We start from the raw sequence: 5,501 nt of genomic DNA on the forward strand, positions 1-5,501 counted from the left end.
GAGCTGATTTCCTTAAAACTTAAACAGATTCCAGCAACAAACTAACAAACCAAAAGCACAGAACGGTTTCCTGACACAAACAGGCTCATCCTTCAAATGCTTTTTCTGGCAGGAAGGATGGGTTTGACTCCATAGGAAACTGAAACCTAAGAGCCATCAACACCTGTGCTGATGACACCTATGTTTCAAAGCAGTTCTTGGATAAACACTTACCAGCAACACACACTACGCACATACGGACAAAGATTAGAAGCAGTATTTCTTTTTGTTTGTAATGTTACAGGGTGTGCATCATTGAACAGCTTTTTGGAGTGCTAAAATCAAGTGCCATGGGAAGACACAAGCTTATTAACCTCGCACAATTCACACATACAGATTCAATTCAGAAAAAATTACAGAAGCCTTTTACAGTTTGAATTTTTTTTCCATCCTAATATAGATGCATTAATGCAATTAAGGACATTGAATGATGGTCCATTCACATCATTCACACAGCCAGATTTTTTCTTAAAACTTTTTTAAAAAGAAAAAAATAGACTACTTGCACTGATCAGATTATTTCTCAAGAAGAGACAATCCAAACCACCTGGCAAACAGATTAAGTGATAGGCTGTGAGTGTGATTAAGTTTTGTTCAAGCAAAACAGAAAGCCCAAATTTATTCTGATTTAAAGTATAAAAAAAAAAAAAAAAAAAAAGAAAGCGGAGAGGTAAGATAACCTTAAAGATAAAGACATGCTTTTTTAGGAAACCAGTAAATAAAGCCATAAATAAAGGAAAATTTGTTTGTTTTTAAATACATAAATTAAGCCAAACACTAACCCAAAAATAGCAAGTAGATAGGTAAGCCTTCTGAGCACTTTCATACTGATATAGGCTGTTTGAGCTTGGATTTTTTTTCCTCAGCTTTTTTCAGAGAAACATAAACGGATGCAGAGATTCCCAGTGACTGATATCAACATTTCTTAAATGCAACAAAAATACCAATTTCCAATACAGTTTAGCTACACCATTATTAATTGACAGTCAACCACCTTTTCAGAATAGAAACTGACACCAGATGTAACACTATAATGCAATGAAAAGCACAGCAATGAAAGTAAGGTTGCAAAGTCCCAGGCAGCAGCAAATGAGGATAACCTCAAAACCAACAGCCATAGGCGCAGAAACAGGAGGAAAATAAATAAATAAATAAATAAATAAATAAATAAATAAATAATAAAATAAAAGTACTTACCTTTAGAAGGTCTCAAGCACACAAGAATCTCTAGCAAGATACTCACACGAGTGCTGCCAGCTCTTAAGTGAGGTCTGGAAAGGGGTGGATCCTGGCTCCACCCCTTCCAATCACACAGGTACACTGCATGCACCTGAGCTGCCCTGGGTTGGCCCTGCCTTCCCACCAGCTGCTCAATCACTGCTTCAGGCCATGACTCAGCATTTCCGCTACAGCAGATTTGCAGGGAATTCCATTACAGTCATTCCAAATTGTATAAGGCCTGAACACCACTACAAGCATATTCTCTGTGTGAATAAGGAGGTTTAAGTTCTATAACACTCAGGTAAATATCTAACCAGAGAAGGGCTACCTTTGGTTTGGGCCAAGTGTTTGCAGAGCAGTTCAGGACACAGAACGTAGCCCTGTAACCCATCAACATCATCTCCTTTCTGCTCACGTACAAGTAAGGCACAGCAGTTTGGGTTCTGTTAATAAAACATCCATCTCCAACTATCTACTGCCTTGCAACTTTACTAAAACCAAAGATTTCTTTCAGTTAAAAAGCAGGTGTCCTGAGAAATATATTAAAAATCACAGAATCACAGAATTGTAGGGGTTGGAAGGGACCTCCAGAGATCATCGAACCTGCCAAAGCAGGTTCCCTACAGCAGGTCGCACAGGTAGGCATCCAGGCAGGTCTTGAACATCTCCGGAGAAGGAGACTCCACCACCTCCCTGGGCAGCCTGTTCCACTGAACATGAAAATGCTGCTTGCATGTTTAACTCTGTAGTTCACCACCATGTAATTTTTTCAGCCCTTCTTTCAAAACATCAGCAAGTTTCTTTAAAACACCCCCCAAAACCAGCAAACCCTATTTATATTACTGTTAGCAGTAGATACTCTGTGGCACCAAAACACAACTTAGTGATGCTGTCATTGAGTTACTCAGCTCCTGCCCAAATGAATCTCATGCTATGAAAGTCACCTTTTTTCAACACTGGTTACGGAAAAAAAGTATCACTACACAAGAACAGAACACCAGCAGCTTGGAACTCTGAATTCTACAACCTGCAGTCTTGTTACTGAGTCTTTTCATCTTTCTGACTTCATCTGTAGATAATGAAGTGTTAAACCTTTCTAGAATTATATGTTTTAATGCCAACGGATGAAAAGTGCATTCATTCTTTGTAAACTGAAATATTTCAGTGTGCCTTTTAAGATTATGTAAGGAATGTTTTTTGCTTACATTAAGAAAAACAATTGTATTCTTAAAGTTTAAAGAAGTCCCTGAAAAGAAGTGAACGCTTACCCTCTTTTCATTTATCATGTTACCTTCTGGTTATTAACACCAACGCAATGCTTATGAAAAGAACTCTGTTATCCCCTTAACAAATACGTGAGCATATTCTTGCTTTGATGATCACACCAAACTTCTGTAAACGTTAATGGGACTATGGTGTACAAAGTGAGGGCAGAATACAGCCTGGCATACAACACATCCCAAAATAGTTTCTTGTGGCTGAGCTCTTGGCAGTTTTCATACTCTCTCTTAAAAGCATTAGAACTAGTGCAGGCATTGGTGCATTACAGGATCCCTTAAGAAGCTCTCATTATCTCCTCTCAACCACATAATAGGAAAAAAATGAGAACACTGTACACAGACCACAGTGAAGAAGGAAAACTTGCCTTGAAATTTTTCAACTGGTAAACCTATTTTCTATAATGCTTAGTAGTGAATCACTCTTAAGTGCTGGACCATTCACTCATGTATGTGTTTTGTGCCAAAGGTTATCAGATTGCAAAAGTGTTCACATCTTAGAAAGAACCCATCATTCACCATCACCTTACTCTGACACAACAGGAACAAAATATGTCTCTCTTGAAGGAATAAGAGAGGAGGGAGAGAATCCCATATTAACACTGCCACACATTTTCTAAGGGAAAAGTACAGACTACTGTAATGATAGTAGAAAAGTTACATTTTTACATTACGGGATGAGATCTTCCTGATTATTTTAAGCCCATGGAGTCTGTAAGATGGAGAAAATTAAAATGGAGCCTGATGTTCTCAATGGAAGGTAGGCCAGCTGCCTTCTGCCAGTCTCTTGCCAACTCTCTTGTTTATTTTGTGATTATAACATCCTCATATTCTTTGATTATACAATGGCCCGCTCGCCTTTGCTGTCCTTCCTTCTCCCAGTTCAGGCAACACGGAAAGTACGTTCTCCTAAAGATACAAGTAGAGTTTTTTCTGAATTGACTGATGGCTTCCTGTGTTTAGTATGGATTCCTGCCTGTTCACAGCAGACACCAAACCTGTGTTTCTTAGTCCTTCGCATGTATCAAAATAGCTTCTCAGTAATACACTAATTCTGTTTATGTGGGTAATTGTTAGGCTAGGTCAGGTGCTCAGGTCTTACTTAGGCTGTGTTCACCCCAGACTTGGCACATAAAACCCTTAAAAGCTACTGTTTCCTCAGTCCCACAGATAGAATGGTGCTACCTCACAGTGTAGATTCTACTCATTCCATCATATGATGAAATTGGGGTTTGCTGTTCCAGATGATGCTGTCACCACAAAGTTGAGGCTAGGAGAAAGTGCTTATTTGAATACACCCACAAACAGCATTGTTTGCAAATCTGTCCTCCCATCACACACCTTGTGAGACTAACAGCTGAAGAAAGATTTCTGAGTATTTCACTTTATACCACTATCATTTGTGAGATTAATGACTGAAAAAAAATCACACATGCTTGTGCAGTTATCATTCTGTCCATGCTTCTGTCACTGTTACACTGACTGAGGCAGCTATTTGAAAAACATTACTGTCATTTACAAATAAAAAAAGGGATGTCATAATTGCAAAAATTACCTATTGTATTACTGTATTTTCTAAAATGAAAGACTAACACAAAAAGTAATATGACATTCAGCAGGTGACTGTAGGCTCAAGATCAAGAAATATGCTTCAGCAAATAAAAAATGAATCAGCTAAATTAATCACAAAGGTTTAACATCTGGTTCCCATGTTACTAACCTTAAAGGTAAACTTAAGAGATATTACTAGAAAACTTCAAATGTAAGATTGATTGATTGCATGGCCAAAGAAAAGCACAGCTACAGCATACAACAACAAAGATATACATTTCTGCTGCAACTTAAGCATATTATTGTAAGTGACATTAGAAAACTCAGGTTAAAAAAAAAATCAGAGATGAGAGCTGCTTGTGGAAGTTCATTACTTTCACATTTCCACCTCTGAAGAAAGGAATCCCCTTTCTGGCACATCATACAATTTTCTTTGACAGTTTCACTGATAAGCACTTACAGTTTCCTCAAATGGTAACACCCATACCCTCACAAAATACACAGATGTTATCTGATAATCAGAAGCCATCTAGACAACAGATAGCTCTTCTCATTTTTCTCAAGGTGCAACACGAACCCCGAGCCTCACGGGAGGCTGCAGAGAATGATTCCTGCAGCAACCCAGGCTGGGAGCCATCCCAGCGCAGCACCAACCAACCCGTTCAGTTTGCGTCTCATAGAGCCTCAAGGCAAACACAGCCAGCAGGAATTCTGAGCATATCCTCAACAGACCTAAGTCCTCGGAGGCTCAGTGATTTAAAATAAACTAATGGCATTTGCAATAGCAAAGAATCTAACCGTGTCTGGGGATGACTGTCATTGCCTCTGGCAACTGCCTCTCACAGGCTGCTGCGGGCTCACACTCGAGGCAGATGAGCTGCCTTGTGTTACTCCTGCTTTGATGAATAGTCTTTGCAAGATCAGTGCTCTGAGGAATCGAGCGCTCCTTGGAGATGTTAGCTGCCAGCATCACCGGCTCAGGGGAAAAAAGGTAGAAAACCATGATATATATCTCCAAGGGGAACAATCGGCAATATTCTTTCATTAACTTAGGACCAATGGGGAACCGCAACGTCACTTCACTATCAGCTGGTACTTGAGCAAAGCAAAAACCGCATCACCTCATACCTGCCTGTCACGCTCCACGAGGCGTTCCGGCCCTGCCCGCTCACCTCAGGGCTGCCCGCTGCCAGAGGCGCGAGGGCGCGGCACCGTGCGGCGAAGGCGCAAGGCGCACTTCACGGCCACCCTGGCGCACCAGAGCGGGATGCGCATGCGCGCGCAGAACTACAGCTCCCATGATGCACCTCGCCCGGCCGGCCCTGCTTACGCCGTAGGGCGCCGAGGGCGAGGCCTGCTCGTCACGGCGCGCTGCACGTCGGGCGTCGTCGTTCTCGCAGCCGCGTCGTCGGC

At 41.1% G+C, this 5,501-nt stretch overlaps 1 long non-coding RNA gene across 1 annotated transcript in view; it reads right to left on the reverse strand.

The window, feature by feature from the left end:
- LOC128076703 (uncharacterized) overlaps window positions 1-5,370 on the reverse strand; it is a 38,296-nt gene extending 32,926 nt beyond the window's left edge. The window contains exon 1 of the long non-coding RNA XR_008204626.1: window positions 5,217-5,370. This is a non-coding gene — a long non-coding RNA (uncharacterized LOC128076703). The remainder of the gene's footprint in view (window positions 1-5,216) is intronic.
- Window positions 5,371-5,501: the final 131 nt, after the last annotated feature.

Source organism: Tympanuchus pallidicinctus, unplaced genomic scaffold, assembly GCF_026119805.1.
Source record: "Tympanuchus pallidicinctus isolate F22 unplaced genomic scaffold, pur_lepc_1.0 scaffold15, whole genome shotgun sequence".
In the NCBI taxonomy this organism is placed as follows: Eukaryota; Metazoa; Chordata; class Aves; order Galliformes; family Phasianidae; genus Tympanuchus; species Tympanuchus pallidicinctus.